Raw genomic sequence first — 18,432 nt, 5'->3', positions numbered from 1 at the left:
TAATTTTTCAGTCTATTGAGCTTTTTTACTTGTCGTTAGGACAGAATGGTGACTTCCAAGCTCCTTACCTGCAGAACCAGAAACTGGAAGTCTTACTTCTATATGCCTGAATGTTGACTATTGAAGTTCATGGTAGCAGAATGAAGGGCTACAGGGTTAAACTCAAGGTAAGCATTTTCCTCCAGTTAAAGGTGCCAGGGAAGTTATTTCTGGGTAAAGGGGAGGAGGCAGTAGAAGTTGTTAGCGAAGTGAAGCATTTGGGTTCATATGGATTATAAATTGTGAAATACACAGATAGTTGAGAGTTGCCTGAACTTGAAATCTGACTCCAGTTGTGATTTGCTTCTTAGGGGCCACTGAAATAGGCAATGAGAGTGACCCACTGAAAGAACTAAGAAAAGTTAACTTTTGATATTTCCATTAAGCAGAAGTTTTTTCTTCCATAGCTGAATCCTTAGGAGCTGGGCAATTCTTTCTGATAATGAATGTTTTCCCTACTGCTGGTTACATCCTTATAGCATGTGTTGGCTTGTGTTCTCTGATGATGTAAGTGTCGGGGAAAGGCCATTACTGTGGAGGATAAAGACCATAGATATTCCCCCTCGTCCCTGTCAATTGTTTAGATGTTCATCTCAGTGTTCTGGGAGACCCAGTAGGAAGTTCTGGGAAATAATTCTGGGATAAAAGAAGTTTTAAACAATGCCCATTTCAAACACCAGAACACTGTAAATAAACCAAGCCTCCCATTTACTTCCCTTTTAGCCATAAATACATCTTTTCCTCTTCTGGATCTTATTGGTTCCCTCTTATAGGACCTCAAGCCTGCAACATCCTTGGCAGATTTAGTTTAACTCCATTCTTCATCTAGTCTTTCCTCAGTCATCTGGCCTTCCTATTGCTCTCTTGATCCCGAAAACTTAGCCTCTGTGCACCAGTGTCAAACTGAATCTTGGCGATAGAGTTTTGGGTGAAGTAGAAAAGAATAGCTTTACTGCTTTGCCCAGCAAAGGGGGACACAGCAGGCTCACGTCTCTGAAAACTGTGTGTCCCAATCTGGGAGGATTTGGTGAGGAGTGTTATAGCAATAGTTCAAGGGTGCGTTGCCAATAATGATTAGGGTGTGTGCAGGGCCTGCACTCATTTAATCTGGCCTCAGGTGGTCTCTTGAAGAGCTTCTATGGTTCTTTTAATCTGGAATGAAGAATGCTAACATCTCCCATTGTTGGGGGTTTTAGTTCTGTAAAGAGCTCAAAGGTATTGTTATGTGTATCCCTTGAAGCAGAACCAGGACCCTGCCCCAAGGCTGCACTATTGTTTCTTGACTGCTCCTCCCTTGTCTCTGCATCCTCTCCTTCCCTGATTAGCAACTGTTTGAATCTGCCCTTTGGAACTCAGGGAAGGTCATGGAGGCTGAAGTCTATTCCCTACAAACAAGAAACAGGGGACACGGAAAGGCTTCTGTGCCCAGGAGCCCCACAAGGTCCTGCTCAGTTTCACTCTTAGGCTATACACGCCTTCTTGCAATTGCTTGAGCAACAGACATCTGAATTTTAATGGGCATACTTGTTGATGTTCATGTGCACTGGTATTTAAGAACTACCATCTTAATCTATTGATTGTACTTTCTTAATATATTCATTCCCTTCTCTATAAAAGATAGAAGCAGGAACCTATATTGGTTAAGAACAAGAACGCTGGAGCCCTGACATTTAGTAGCTGGGCCAGTTCCTTAAACTCTGTGCTTCCATCTCTTTATCTGTAAAATGAGAATAATAAGAGTACCTCGTCCACAGAGGCTAAGAAAGATTAAATGAGTAAATATGTGTAAAGTATTTAGAAGACTGTCTTGCATACAACCAGCTATTATATTGCATAACAACTATTATCATTACTGAATCCTTCCTATCAACATTGAAAGCTATGCAAGACTCTCCTATTATCCTCTGTAGACCCTTTATCTCTCTCTTTCTGTAGTCACAATAATATCACCTTCCCTTTTTTATTATTTCCTCCACCAGATACTGTTCCCTTTCCCCAGCAGGGCTTTAGTACCAGATAAGATGCTTTTCTCAGCTCCACCCTTTAACCTAGTTATTTTCTACTCATTCTTCCATTGTCAGCTCACTGGTCCCTTTTGTAGGGAACCTTCAGACTAAGCAAATACCCCTGTTATGTGCTTTAAAATCCTCCACAGCATTTATCACAATCGTAATTTTATATTTATGTGTACAACTATTTGACTAATGTCTGTCTCCTCAACTAGACTGAAAGCTCCAAAAGATGTGGGATTCTGCTGATATTTCCATAAATGTTTCCCCAATGCTGAGCACTGGGCCTGGCACATAGTAGGTTCTCATAGGTCTTTGGTACATGAGTGATGAACAAATATGAATGTACATAAAAATCCTAAGGAGAGAGACAAGGCAGGGCTGCTGGTAAGTACTTCAACATTATTTAAGGAGTCTACCTTTGATATAAGACAGACCTAAGGACCAGTCTTCACTCTGCCATTGCCAGCTATGTAATCTCGGGCAAGATTCTTAACTTTTCAAGGGGTTCCCTTTCCTCATCTGTAGAATGGCCATACCACTCTAGGGAAGTACAGTGTCTACCATACAGAGTTGTTATGGGGATTAAAGACCTATGCATGCATAGGTCTTACTACAATGCTTGGGCCAAAGCAAATGCCCTATAAATGTTCATTATGATGCAATGATAATGACCTTCCTCCTGTTAACAAAACTCCCTAGAGGTCCCCAGTCTTCTCAGTGGCTAATTTCAACCATGCAATCCTTAAGTGATCTATTATGCATTTCCCATCCCATCTTTACTCACAGCAAGGAGACTGCGATGCCTTGGGTATCTCCTGCACAAAGTGGTCAGAGTTTGCTCTACCCCTTGCCTACTCTTGCTGTCTGTCACTGCTTCGACCTGCTCAGCGTGCCTGGTATTTTTTTCTGCTGCTAACGCCAAGGCATGCACCTCTATGCACATTCATCAATTGGCAGGGCCTTTGCCAGAACTACTCTGTCATCTTCAGTGCCACCCCTGCCACTTCCTTTCCTCAGCAGGGTTGGGCTCCCTCTTTCCTTTACTGCAGTTGGCAGAATAGAAAAAGGAATGAAGCCTGACCCCCTCGGAGCGAGATGAGCGATCTGTGAGGCACAGCTTTTCTAATGCGTCCTTTGTCCTTTGCGCTTTGAGGTTTCCTCTCTCCAGGGCATGACTCGGAGGGAGGGCCCAGGCAAGTAATGTCACGATCTTCCCGGAGATCCTAGATGGCGGCTCTGTCTCCCTACATCAGTGAGGTTGGGGGCACTGAGAGTGACAGGAAGGAGTGTCAACCCTAGGAAACTTGGAGCAACTATTGTGCAAGCTCTCTCTCGCCTCTAGGACATGCACCTTTTTTCTCTCCCCCCAACCCCTAGGCCAACTTTCTCTCATGAAGAAAATCCTTCTTCCTCTTACAAAGTAGTCTTGCCCTGGTCCAAGGGCATTTGCAGATCAGCCAGGGCCATTCAGAGGGGCCCTGAGCAGTTTTAAAGTCCTAGGATGCCCCCACTTTATACAATAAGTTTTATGTTATATTTTTTATTTTCACACTAAGGAACATTTGGTTCATCCCTTCCCTTGACACCTTATCCACAACACTCTCCTTTCCATTTATTTGGTGAGGGTTTTTTTGTTTTGTTTTGTTTTTTGCAGTAGCAATGGGAGTGGGTAAGGCAGGTAGATTATACGCTCTTTTGCTTCTCTGAAGTGGCCTTGAAACGGTTTGAAAATCACAATTTGAGGAACACATCAGGGAGGAAATTCACTCTTGCCAGACCTCCTGTGAGGAATGAATAGCAATAGAAATAGTCAAGTGATCAGTGTTCTACCTAAATTTTGTTAATCTTTTCCCAAGGTAAAGTGCATACAATTATTTTTTACAGGATGCTTTGCTGATTTTTCTTTCAAGGACAAAAGATTTGTAGTCTGAGCAGCTGGATCACTTCCTCCCACTATTTTGTCCTTGGAGACATTTGGCCCATTAAAAGGAGCCCACGGATTCCATTTCAACAGATGCATCTCACATTTATTCAGGATATAAGTGATAGGGTGACTCATTGTGCTGCTAATACAATTACAGTCTTTGTTGTTTTAGAATCATATCTTGATTCCATATAGGCAAAGAGATTTATCATTATACTCTGTTGTAAGGAAAGACTAAAAGGACAATATATGTGTAACATTGTCAGAGAAACTGGAATGTTCCTACTTGAGAATAAAATGAACAGTTTGTCATTTGATTCACAGCCTTAGGTGAATGCACATAGAATGTGGGCTTTCTGAAATTCAGTATAAAGTCAGGGACTCCTGGGTTTGTAACACTGGAAAACCTATAATGAGGTGCTCTGGGTAGCTGGTTGCTGAGAAATAAAAAAGAGAGAAAGAACTCTTATTCACTTTCTTATATGTTTTGTACAAATTCTATCTCTACGTGAGTAAAATGCAAGTACTGGTAAGTACAGTATTTGAATTTTACTTTTGATCACTTTTGGACAAACATGTACATACATTTAAATTCTCCAAAGCAAATTTTTGAAAAAGTTTTATTATTAAGGCAATTCTGTTTCTCCTTCAACAATGTCTGTCCCTTCCCTTTCTTTCTTCTACTACTTTCAGCTCCCAGTTTCTGTAGGGGTTCTTGAGGCAGCAGGAAGAGTGAATACAGCTGCCTACTCTTCCTCAAACTACTTTCCTGGGGCCAAAAATTTCATTCAGGAAGTGAAGGAAACAAGGTACATACCTGACCGGGGATGGCATGGGGGGTGGGGGTGGGGGGAGGGGGGTCTTGTCACTGATAAGCAGGAAAAACATCCTTGTGAGTTTTCTCTAAGGTCTGAATTTAGAAGTAATTTAAGCAGATGAGAATTTGAATCTCAGCTCTGCTATTTACCAGTTGGGTGACCCAAAGCAGATTATCCTCTTAGTGAGAAGTAGTTTACATAATATGGCATCACAGTTCTACTCTCCTTAGAGGATCATCAAAGGATTCTGAATGATGTCACACTGACTGGTGCATACTTAGTACACAGTAAATGTTAGCTATTCTTTTTCTTTTAATTATTATACTCTCAGGACTAATTGGTAGCCAAATGCATGAGAGTTATGGACTATTTGGAAGCCAGCTCCAGTTAACCGAGTGAGAAAAGAGGTGGAATATAGTTTTTGACATACAACCTATTATTTGATCTCTGGTAGGCTAGTTAACCTCAAATCCGAGGAACTATATACCAATCATAGGACTGGGTTTTGATTAAGGTTATATTAACCATGATTTGATTCAACAATGAACAGACAATAAGAGCATGTCATAGGTTAAAGGAATTAGGAAGAAGTAAGAGAATCCTTGACTTAAGATAGGCAAAATGTTGATATTTTGTGCTCAAGAGGCAGTGCTGTATAACAGAAAGCCATATACTTTGGAACTAGAGAGAGATGGGTTCAGATTCCAACTCTAAGAGGTACCAGTTGTGTAAATTTAAGGAAAATGTTTCCTTTTGTTTTTTTCCCTGTAATATGTGGATAAGCATACTTACTTTGGAGTATCAAAAAGATTGAATGGATAGCTCATTTTAAAGTACTTACTAATACCATGCTAGACATATAGTAATTTCTCAATAAATGTTAGTGCTTTTTCTTCTCCCTGTTCTCACCTCTTTAATGATGCATAAAGCTATGATTTGACACCAACTCTAAATTTAGCTCCTACTCTGTCCTAAAGAGCGTTTTCTCTGCTGGCTCATGATCTGATTTGCTCATTGCCTGAGAAGCCCTCTCCCCTCGCTGGCTTTGTCTGCTCAAGCTTGACACAGCCCATCTTAACTAAGTGTTAGAAGAAGTCAGATTTTTGTCTCAGATGAATTTCTAATCGATGACATATAATTCTACCTAGAATTGCATTGGTTGGGGAATGTCTCTGCAGCTACACCATATAGGTGAACCTTTACGTATATATTACCTGTAACAGCCACTTGGGATTTATTTTTTTTTTTGAAAGTAGGTAAAGCATAAATCATGAATTAATAAAATACTCTGACAATGAAGCTGCTTCTGCATCTGACTAAGGGGATTAATTCTCCATAGCCATGACTGAAAGAAATCAGATTATAGTTTCAACAAAATCGTAAACTGTGGTTGTTTCTTTCTTTCCCTCTCAGTTTGATGTTCTGGTGATTTTGTACTACAATCCACAATCTGGTGCCTGCTTTTAAAATGAAGTTTTATTAGTACACAGCTGCACTCATTCATTGATGTATTGTCCATAGATGCCTTCAGGCTACAAGGTAGAGACGAGTAGTTGCACAGAGAATAAACCATGTGTGGCCCCCAAAGCTGAAAGTATTTACTATCTGGCCTTTTACAAGAAAAGTTTGCTGACACTTGTTGTAAAGAATTAGAAAACTATTTATGTGTTAACCTACGCTTGGGCTCTCTTTAGATGGAACCTGGGGCATAGGGTGAATGGTTTCTAGAATAGGACACAGTAGGTCTATGACAAATGGCAATTGAATTAAATATCTACAAAGCATTAGTGTTGAAAAAATGTTAGTAGCAATTCTTAGCATAATGACATTAATTGGTTCTCACTGAACACAGAAGAGTGATCTCTATTGTTAAAGAAAGGTTTGGCATCATTGAAAATGGACACTCTCATGAATCCAGCTGAGGCGAAGGAAGGGTGAAAACTTCGTAACTAGAGGTCGCTGAGCTCCACCCAACTGTCTGGTGAATTCCCATGGTGTCAGGCCACTGTGAAGCCTTGCTCATGAATGGAAGGCCATTTAAAAATTTTTCCTGCTAGTAAATCTTCAACACGAAGCCTTCCTGCCTTTTCTCTATCCAAACATCTCATTTTCCCCAGGATCAGTGTGACTCTGTCCAGTCCCTCTCACAATGCTGTGGCAAAGAAATGGAAAAACTATTCAAGTTGAAAAATTACACCAACTGGTAAAATTTAGCTGGCTCAGTACACTTAAAATGTCACGCATTTGTAGCTTCATTGAACGACTTTATTTATCCAGAAGGAGCTCCAACTTCTGGTCTAATGGGGCTTTGGTGGCTAACTCTATCCAGCCAGAGCTGTATGTTGACTCTTTGTGTTCAGTTGACCCTCTCCCAAGCCTGGGAGTGTGGGAACCAGTACCTGGGCAGAGCTGAGCCTAGACCACACACTCATTTCACAGAGTCCATTAAACGGTTATCATATGATGCTATGTTACTCCTCCTGTTGACCTTGCCCTGAATGGCTGTGTGTCGAATTACTAATTATCCCTGCAGCTTTGCTACGTAAATGCCAGTTAATTTCCACCTCCACTTTTGGAAGCCACACTGCTCAGACAGAGCCACTGCAATAACCTCAGGAGCTAGCCGTTTCTTGCAAGGCAGTGGGATGCCATCTACCACCACTGTAACCATTACCACCAAGAAATGTTTTCTTAAGTACACAACAATAGCTAAAGACCAGAAAAAAAAAAAGAAAGGAAGAAAAGAAAAAGAAAAAGCCTTGCATTCACTATTCAGCTCTGGACCGTTCTCATGCTTCAGTTTCATGCCTGGTCGACACTGGACACTTGCCTGTGCTGTATGGAAATAACAAGTCACCATCTGGGGGTTTCATCATCTTACTCAGAGGCAGGCGTGTCTCTAAGGATTATGCTTTGCCTACTTGGCACGGAAATCCTGCTTTAGCTTCAGTGATTAGCAAATGTAGGGACTGATTTCCCTCAGTCTAGACCCCAAAGACTGGCCCAGACAGACACAGGAATTCCCATGAAAACCCTCTAGGCTGCAGGCCATGATTTACCTTCTGTTGTAATATTCTTGCTAGGATATTGCTAGTAAGGTTTTGCAAATCTTTCAGTTTAAATGGACCCATTAATCTGGGATTACAAAGTGTTAAAATCACGATCATATTTGAAGAAGATAACTCGGGAGCACTGCAGGTCACACAAGAGTGGGCAGTGGGTGTGCGCTGGAAGAACAGTTAGGAGGCCGATGATCACTTTTTTGATTTAAGCATTATTTTCTATGTTAAAATTATTTGTAGCCGTCAGAAAATAATGGACTACATGGATCTCTCACATATGGCTAAATTCAAAGGGCTTTGATTTTAAAATAAGAACTCAGGTTTAATTGATTCTTTCGTCAATCAACACTAAAATCAAGGCAAGGGTCTTAACCTAAGTAGTGTTTGTTGTTTTATTGGGTGGGTTTTTTTGGTGAATTTCCTAGCTGGCTTTTGAATTACTGATGTGTAGTTACCTACACCAAGAAATAAACAAAAAGATGCTTATTTTTATGAATACAAAGGGCAGTATTACTTTATTCATTTCTTCTTTAAACATTTATTGGGCTTCTGCCACATACCCGGCCCTGTGCTAGGTGCTGGAAATACAACAATGAGAAAAATTACATTCTGTTCCTCCCTCATGAGGTGATAGTACCTCCTGAGACATGATCAATTAGAATAGATGTAAATTCACACATTAAGCAACTAAAAACATAATAACTTTACAAATGACTGTTTGGTGACACTATTTCCTCTACATTAAGACACCAATTTTTTCTAGTTTATTACAATTCAGCAAAGCTTTTTTTTTTTTCTATCAATGTCTTTTAATTAGGAAGATAACTCTACTTTTTGGAGAAAACTTTGGAATACTTTTCTGTTTGGAAATACACTTCCCATCATTAGTTTTTATTTCAAAACTCTTCTATTATGATTGAAGTTATACTTTCTCCCAACCTATCTTTCTGGCCTTATCTTTCATTATTCCCCCTTCCTGCTCAATGCTCTAGTCAAACCAAGCAGCTTCTCTTCTACTAAGATGCCTGACCTTTTCCCATCTCCCTATCTTTGCTCACCATGTCTTCTTTGCCTGAAATGCCCTTCCTCCACCTACCAACATCTCCACCTGCCTAATCCTACTCAGTTCCAAGAGCCGGCCTCTATGCCATCTCCTTTATGAAGATGTGCCTGCAGAAGAGGGAGTTAAGCTTTCTGTTCTCCTCTGAACAATTAGAGCACTTTTTACTTCTCAGCAATAATGCAGGGCCAATAACATGTGTGTATATTTCTCTTCTTTTCTATTGGTGTGTCAGCTTACAGAAAGCAGGAATAATACCTTACTTTTATTACATTGCTTATAAAAACTTTTAATTTATTTATATATTGTAATAGGTAATTATAATTACATGTAATATAATTCTACTACATGTGATTATAATAATATATACTTATCATATTAATATAATATATAATTATACAATTATAATTATATTTTTATTTGTAGTAAATAAGTTTTATTACCTCAGTTACCCATGGCACCAATATTTCTTGAGAATTTCCTATGTGTCAAGTTCCACGCAAGGCTCTGGAGATATAGATACCCTTACTCCCCATCTTACTGGTGGGCATTAAATACATGGATGCTATAAATATGGTATTTGTGTGATACCAAATTAATGCTCAAATACTCTTCAGATCTGGCCCAATTCTTGACCTGTGTTGGAGTTGAGGTCCCAGAGGCCATGGGGAATGAATTTTTTTTAGGGGTTTACACTCTCTGACAGTGCTTGTTTTCAGTGGTATCTGACTCTTTATATACCTTGCATCATGAAAATTTGGTTAGGTCAACACTGGCTCACCAGGAGAGAAGAGTTGGGCAACTCTTCAAACTAGCAGCTGCAATTTGCAGTCAGGCCCAGGGGTGTAGCTTCTGCTACTGTCCAGGCTGCCTAACTGCCTTTTCCAGTCATGCAGTAGAGTGGCAAAGTTGGAAAAGTATAGGCTGCTTTGGTGTTAGACTTGCCTTTAGTATAGACACAGCTTCACCCATAACTAGAGGGAAAGCTTTGGGGGGGGTGCCTACTTCATCTGTAAAATAAGATAGTAATACCCTCCTCAGTGAAGATAAATAAAATATGTAAACTCTAGTGTCCATAACTATGTCCATAAACTATGTATGGTCTGTAGGCCAAATCTGACCTGCTGCTTGTTTTACAAATAAAGTTTTGTTGGAACACAGGGACACCAAGTTATTATGTATTTTCTATGTGTCTGCGTAACATAGGCAGCACTGAATAGTCACAACCAAGACGGTATGGCTCATGAAGCCTAAAATATTTACTATCTGGCCTTTTATAGACAAAGTTTGCTGATCCCTGGACTAGAACACAGCCCTGCACCTGGAAGATAGTCAATAAATATTAATTGTCATAATTATTCTCTTTTTCACCAGACCTAATCTGGGTGAGAGTGGAAAAGAAAGGCTGGAGAAGAGTTGGTAGGAGAGGGACTAGGGTGGCTAATCTTCTCTTTCCACTTATTGGAAATTCAAATTGGAATTGAACTTGAGTCTGGGACTGAAACTTAATAGAGACCTGAAGAAGTAAAATTTCTTTCTTTTTTTTTTTTCCCCCTTATTGAAAACTGTCCAAAACTTTTTCTGGACAGTTTTCTGGTCCCAAAACTTTTTCTTTCCTCTTGGAAAGCACTATATGTCACTGTTGAAGTTAACAGTTTGTTCTTAATAATGGTTATCATTGGTAGAGATCATGAAAATCTTCCATCAGAGCATAGCACTGCCATTCCAGGCAGTTTTTGCCTGTGTTGGTATTGATTTCAATTAAAACAAGTTATCTGAATCACTGGGCTTCCTGTTGGCTGCACTCATTGCCCAGTGATGCAAATGGAAAGCCTGTTTCAAACTTATGATATCTGGTTACTTACAACAAGGCCCAGGCAGCTGGGGTATAAACAAACCTCAAGCACCAATCAGTGTAGAAGGAAATGATCTTCATTTGTCCTACATGATGTCATCCATCTTGAGCCTGACAATTTTCTAACAATTATTGACTGTGAGGCCAGGCAAATCTTACGAATTCATCTTATTCCTTATCAGGGCAGGTAGTCAAGCGTATCCCAAAACATTTGATTTGGTTCAATTCCTTGTGTAGATATCCTTTCCTTCTCTCTCTCTCTCTCTCTCTCTTTTTTCCCCTCCATTATGTCAATCTCTGTGAGAGGAGTTTGTGTGTTTGCACAAAGCATAGCATGATGGTGTTCTGTGTCTGTGTGTTTATTCTGCGGGTGAGCATTTGAAAGGCTTTTCTCTTCTACTTGTTAGCTTACAAATAGCCTAACCCAGTGATCAGACACCTTCATTTCACATAATGATTCAGCAATTTGTGTCAGAACGGTTCTTTATAATAGCAAAACAGACCATCATTTCCAAAGATACATGGCACATGAGGCCAAATGTATAGAACATGTAATTTGTGCTTTTGTAAATTCACATATTTGAATCACTGCCTTTAAGGCTTGTGTACTAGATCAAGTCACCTAGCTAGAAAGTGAGCCTAAGTCACTGTGGAACAGATTGACTGTTTTTTTCCCAAATTGCCTTCTTTCAGACACGTAGCTAGACGATATTTCCTAGCCTCCTTCGCAGTTAGGTGCAGCCTTGTGTCAGAGTTGTGGTCACTGAATGAGGTAGAAGGGATATACACCTTTTTCAGGCCTAGGCCATAAAATCCTCCTAAATGCAATCCTCTAATCTCTTTACTGATCTTACAGCTGAATAGAGAGGACTCCAAGGACATACCGGAGGGAGACCGTGGCGAGATGGAAGGGGCCTGAGTTCCTGAATGTGAATGTGGAGCAGATCTCCTAGCCCCACACTTGCCATCACCAGCCCATATTGCACTGTGATGAGATCTTTTGTGCCACTCTTACCATCACCCTACACTGGACTGTGATGAGAACAAGCAAACATTTATTGTAAGTCACTGAATTTTGGGGTTGTCTGTTATAACAGTGAGTCTAGCCTGACGAATGTACTGGCTGTCATTCTTCTGTGTAGCATTGTTAATTTTTAGTCATCATCTTCACAAATGCAATCACTTTCATGACATTATATTTTGCTGTATTGTACGAAATAGATGATATGCTATAAAGGTGTTTAGAAATGTGAAGATGTGTGGGCATATTCACTGAAAATAAAAAAGCTCTTATGTAGTTTTTCCTCCACAACTTTCCTGTGCTGGAGCTAACTTGTTCAATGTCAAGGTAATAATAAGGGCTTGATGTCTTAGTTTCGTTTTGTAAGCAGAACTCTTTTTTGTAGAAATACCTGTTTTCCCTGGATGGGTCCATTACTCTATATTAATTGAGCCAACTGTATATGAAATATCGAGCCTAATTATTGGGCAGAAAATGGCCAATTATTTTGTCTCTGTTGGGCTGAACATTTATTTGTATCTTAGAGGGAAGTGAGTATGGCATTAAGGAGGAAAGGATGAGGAAGTAATTTTGCAGGTGAGGAGTCTGCAAAAGGTTTAGTGTTACTCTGTGATTTTCCTCTGCCACTGGCTGGCCTGATCCAGGTGAGGCAGCAGTTTTAGGCTTGATCACAGAGTGAGAATTGTGCAGAGCATAGTGTCAGACCTAGAATGGACACACACACGAGCGAGAAGCAAAGCGCTATTGTTAAAACCAGGAAGATGTTGGGAACATTTGTTTCTGCTACTTATCCCGAGCTGACTGATGCTTGGGGGCTCAGAGAGTTTAGCTAACTGAACCTAAGATCACAGACTAATAAACTGTGGAGCCAGGATTTGAATCCAGGAAGCCTAATTCCAGAACCTATGCATATAACCACTCTTGTGTAGGAGGAAGAATTTCCTGGACTTTGTGTGTAGCATAGACTGGAATAGGGAGAGGCTAGAGACAAGGAGCCTATTTAGGAAGACTAAATATGAAGTTATAGGAATCTGGAAGAGGGTGCATATTTAGGGACTCTGATTTACATAGAGTAGCTGCTTCACAAACAACACTTAAAAAGGTGAATGAGTGAGCTTTTTTCACTACAGGTGCCAGTAAGTGCTGCTGTCACCACCACTTTCTGGGTAGTCATTTTTTTTACTGTACTTCTTTGCTTTGCCCACACATCATTGCTGGCGGAGTCACTGAGTCACAGCTTCCCTGAGGATGATCGCCGCCCCCCACCAATGGCTCAGTCTGCACTCTCCGAACAGATGGAAGGCACCCTGCCCTTTTGCTAGATCCTCAGTCAGCACTGTCACAGCTCTTTATTGCCTTTTCCCATCCTTTCCTTTGCGGGTTCAGCGCTGTTAACTGAAATTTAATTCACTCTTGCTTCATGCTACATATAACGTCCCAGCAGAAAGTCTCTTCTCTGATAAGTCCTCTTGCCCTTTCTCTCACCCTTTCTTTTGCATTTGGTGCTAAGGACGGCACAGGGGGTTATTGAAAGATAAGAAGAGTCTCTCTTCAGTTTCACAAATGCAATTCTTTTCTGATTTGGTGATATTTAGAACCTGGGAACATTAGTCTACATTCCCAGTCTGTGCTCCCCGCTGCCTAAATCCTCATGCTAGAAAAGCAGTCATCAAACTTAAAACCCACGATTGCTCTAAGCAGGTCTAAGCAAGTCCCATATTTCATCGGCAGTTGGAAATGGAGAACAAAGGAAGGAAAGGAAAAGTGGTAGGACAAAGGGAATGGGGTGAAGAAAGAGGAAAGTGTGGAGAAAGCTTGCTTGTACTAAAAGCATGCATTCTTATCTTCAAGATGTTCACTTAATGCCATTTTTTTTTTCTTATGTGATAGAAGCTAATGTCACTTTCTGGGGATAAAATGGTAGGATATCTTTGAAAGTAATTTTTACAGGAATGAACAATTTTGTAAAATTTCTGACACAGGCTTGTAATAACCAAGATGAATTTTTTTAAAAAAGGATGGTTTAATGTGAAAAATCTATTTCTGGTAGGTATTATGCCTCTCATAACATGGTCATCTTTTAAATGACAGTAATTAAAGTGCAGTGGGGCTGCGCATGAGTGGTAGCCAGCAGCATTGGGAAGATGGGAAGAGCAAAAAAAAAAAGAAACGATCACTTTGGTTCCAGAAAACCTCCTAAAAAGAGGAAGGCGTATCAGGCCCTCAAAGCCACCCAAGAGAAGCAGGCACTTTTGCAAGAAAAGGAGCAGAGGAAATGAAAAGAGCTCCAGTTTAAGTGACTAGAATGGTTCCTAAATGATTCCTGGCAGCAACTACATGACAGGGTGCACCTTAGATGGTTAGAAGGGAAATCCCATGGCTTGAAAGTGCCAGGTAAACCTTTCTTGGCCTTTGTTGTAGGCATCCAAAGGATTAATGTGGTGAGTTTACTGGTGCAGAGTACCATTGCAAGACTTTGCCTAAGCAAGATTTTCAGTGGTATCTTTGTGTAAGTAAACCCTCATACCATAAAAACGCTTTGGTATAGTGGACTCTTATGTGGCCTGGGGAATTTGCAAATCTAAAGTCTGTTTGGGAACTCAGTTTGAAACACGGACAAGCCAAGGTCAAGAATAAAATCATCCCTCTGACAGACAACACAGTGATTGAGGAGCACCTGGGGAAGTTTGGTGTCATTTGCTTGGAAGACTTCATTCATGAAATCGCCTTCCCAGGGAAGAATTTTCAGGCGATCTCAGGGTTCTTGTGCCCTTTCCAACTCTCAGTGGCCCATCACACTACCAAGAATAGGGTGGGCTTCCTCAAGCAAGTGAGCTCACCTGGTTATGGAGGCAAACACATCAACTGGCTCATCCAGCAGCTGAACTAAACTTGGAATCTCTTAAAGTACAAGTGCATTGCAAGAATGTGTTTTTGTTTTATGTAATTGTTACCCAGTATCTTCAAAGAAGGTTATTTTCTGCTATATCCTCAGAAACTGGAGGGGAAGTGTCAGGGAAAAGATGGCGATGTTCACAGCAGGCACTTTTCATCCCACCCCAGTTCCAAGGAAAAGTTCCTGTGTATTTTCCACATTAGCCACCATGCACCTCTGAAACCAGCAAAGGACTCATGCCATGGAGGAGGGAGTCCTGTTTTGTCATATCTTCTTTCCTGGGCTTTAATGTTGGTGAATGAATACCCAAGCATGAATACAAGACAGCAGTGGACCAAACCCAGGGGCATACTTGAACGTGGGGATTCCTATGGCCTTGTTTTGGGAAGAACTTGAAATACAATTAAGAAAGAAGTACACACACATATAAAAACTATGACAATTAACCTGGAACAAATATTCAGGAAGGCTGAAGTGAAGTCTATGAAATCATGAATGGTGTAGCTTCATAATAAACAATAGCTCAGTTTCATAGATATTTATTTAGTTTATGGATTTCAACTCATGTACTAAGCCCTGAGAATACAGAGATAAAAGAGACACAGTCCTGCAGTGAACTGGGGACTCATACGGTAATTCATGTAGAACAGAGGTAGTGGTGGGCTTCCTAAATGATGTGAAGGATGTAGTAAGTCTTGAGTGAGTAGATCTTCAGAAGAAAACATTGCAGTCAGAAGAAAGGAAGGGCCTCTGAGGAACTATGAGAATTGATAGAGCTTAAAACATGAAGCAGAGGGTGATGGGCAATGAGAGTTGAGAAGTAAGAACACCTTGCTACTTTTACACGGCAATTAGGACATTTAAAGGTTATATTATTCCATGGAAAGGCTCACGTTCCAGTGGTGCTGGGAAAACTGAATAACTACATGTAAAAGAATGAAATTAGAACATTATCTAATACCATATACAAAAGTAAACTCAATATGGATTAAAGACCTAAATGTAAGACTGGATACTATAAAGCTCTTTGAGGAAAACATAGGCAGGTACCTCTTTGATATAAATTGCAGCAATATTTTTTTGGATCTGCTCCTAGAGTAATGAAAATAAAATCAGAAATAAACGAATGGGACCTAATTAAATTTAAAAGCTTTTACACAGCAAAGGAAACCAAAAACTAAACAAAAAGACAACCTACAGAATGGGAGAAAATATTTGCAAATGATGCAACTGATAAGGGATTTATTTCCAAAATATACAAACAGCTCATACAGCTCAATATAAAAAAAAAAAACCCAATCAAAAAATGGGCAAAAGACCTAAATAGGTATTTTTCCAAAGCAGATATATAGATGGTCAACAGGCACGTGAAAAGATGCTCAACATCACTAATTAGTGGAGAAATGCAAATCAAAACCACGATGAGCTATCACTTTACACTGGTCAGAATGGCCATCATCAAAAAGTCTACAAGTAATAAATGCTGGAGAGGGTGTGGAGGAAAGGGAACCCTCCTACACCGTTGCTGGGAATGTAAATTAGTGCAGCCGCTATGGAGAACAGTACAAAGGTTCCTTAAAAAACTAAAAATAGAGTTACCATATGATCCAGCAATCCCATTTCTGGGCATATATCTGGAGAAAACTCTAACCCGAAAAGATACATGCACCACAATGATCATAGCAGCACTATTTACAATAGCCAAGACATGGAAGCAATTTAAATGTCCACAAATAGATGAATGGGTAAAGAAGATGTGTATATTCCAATATACAATGGAATATTACTCATAAAAAGGAATGAAATAATGCTATTTGCAGCAACATGGATGGACCTAGAGATTATCACACCAAGTGAAGCAAGTCAGACAGAGAAAGACAAAATCAGATAAGATCACTTATATGTGTAATATAAAAAAATGATACAAATGAACTCATTTACAAAACAGAAATAGACTCACAGACATAGAAAACAAACTTATGGTCACCAAAGGGGAAAGGGGGCGAGGGAGAAATTTAGAATTTGGAATTAACAGATACACACTACTATATATAAAATAGATAAACAAGAACCTACTGTATAGCACAGGGAACTATATTTAGTATTTTGTAATAACCTGAGATGGAAAAGAAGCTGAGAGAGAATAGATATATATATGTATAACTGAATCACTTTTCTGTACACCTGAAACAGTGTAATTCAACTATACGTCAATTAAAATTTTTTTTAAATGAATAAGATCAATAAAAAAATCATATTTCAAATAAAAACCTAGAAGATTAATAATAAATTATCTGCATGTTATAGCACATGTTTGATGCCATTCTCAGCATATGGTTATTTCCTATATTCTTACATGTAAATGGTGTGAGTCTTGCTCATTTAAATACTTAACTATGTGTGCAGTATTTGTACGTCAGAAAACACAAGAGATGTATCAGAGTAGTATATACTTAAGTATTAAATACAGGGCACAAAAACAGCTTCTTATGAATTCAAAGGAAGGAGAAAACCTTTGTAGGTTGAGTGACACCCTGTGGTTTGTCTTCCTCTTTTCACTCCTTTCCCCCTCTTCCCTTTCTTTCTTTCCTTCCACAATTAAGTCCTGGTCTCTGTGTGCCAGGATGTATGCCAAGAACTGGGAGTATAGTGGTTAGCAGAAATAGATGGCTATTAAACAATTCTCCCCCAAATATAATTATAATAATCATGTGTTCTCAAGAAAGCACACACCATAAAAGGGCATAAGCAAGGCTGAATGCCACAAAGGAAATCTTCCCGAAGAGTTTGTTAAACTCACACCTGAAGCATAATGAGAAGACAGAACGGATTCCTGAAGGAGGAGTAGGTGTAGACAGATGGTCAGGAGCAGGGGAGGACACGTGAGCCTCACGAAATGAAGTGACGAAAGACAAGGACAGGAGAACTCCCAACAGACAGCTCAGAGGATTCATCTGATCCATAATGAGAGCATCAGTTGCTACACTATTCCTTCTTCAGTTAATCTATATGAAAACCTTTTCTGACACCATTGAAATCCATCCTTTCTTCATATCCTACTTTTTATTTGAGTGGTTTCTGTAGGACTTACAGGCTTTCTATTTTTTCTTTTCTCATGCTCCTTTATCAGGTAATTAATTTAGACCACACTCATTTAGAACTTATTTCGACACAATTTAGTTCAAAAAAGATTGCTATATACTTGGAAGAAACACAAATACATTTCTTTCCATTTCTTCTGTATTTTATCTTTTAATTCAGATATATCTCACACCAAATTAGGCTGCACTGAAGCTCCTGAAACAACTTTGACCATTTTAATATGGCAAGTTCCATGGCAACCCTTTCCGATCACCATTGCAAGTGTGGCTATAAGACTGTTTATTGGATGCCTTGGCTAGCTGGGGCCAAGGATTTGGACATAACCTTGTTGCTACTGCTGGCAGCTGTCCAGGTCCAAATATCTTGATGCTGATATTTCTCCCCTTCTATATTTAACAGATGGGCTTATTGAACTTCCTTCAGTGCTCACTAGCCAATGATCAGCAAGCTGAATATGATAGGCCTGGGGTGAATCACAACAGCTATTCTGAGGTTGCAGGATTCTTCCTTGCCCAAACCCAGGACGCAACTTTGTTGGGAAAAAATCACAGAGCCAAGATTACGATTGAGAACTCAGAAACCTCAAGTAGGCACTCAGAGCTGCTCAGGAATCAAATTATGTTTCTCCATCTCTGTGGGATGA

The 18,432-nt window shown here is 39.8% G+C and overlaps 1 pseudogene; it reads left to right on the top strand.

Moving 5' to 3' along the window:
• LOC111163610 (large ribosomal subunit protein uL30 pseudogene) overlaps positions 1 to 18,031 on the top strand; it is a 114,982-nt pseudogene extending 96,951 nt beyond the window's left edge.
• The last annotated feature ends 401 nt before the right edge of the window (positions 18,032 to 18,432 follow it).

This window comes from Delphinapterus leucas, chromosome 11 (assembly GCF_059928025.1).
Source record: "Delphinapterus leucas isolate spDelLeu-1000000601 "Yukka" chromosome 11, BTC_Dleu_Yukka2, whole genome shotgun sequence".
NCBI lineage: Eukaryota > Metazoa > Chordata > Mammalia > Artiodactyla > Monodontidae > Delphinapterus > Delphinapterus leucas.
Note: the sequence above shows the minus strand (reverse complement) of the source record. Positions and strands in the feature narration are given on the sequence as shown.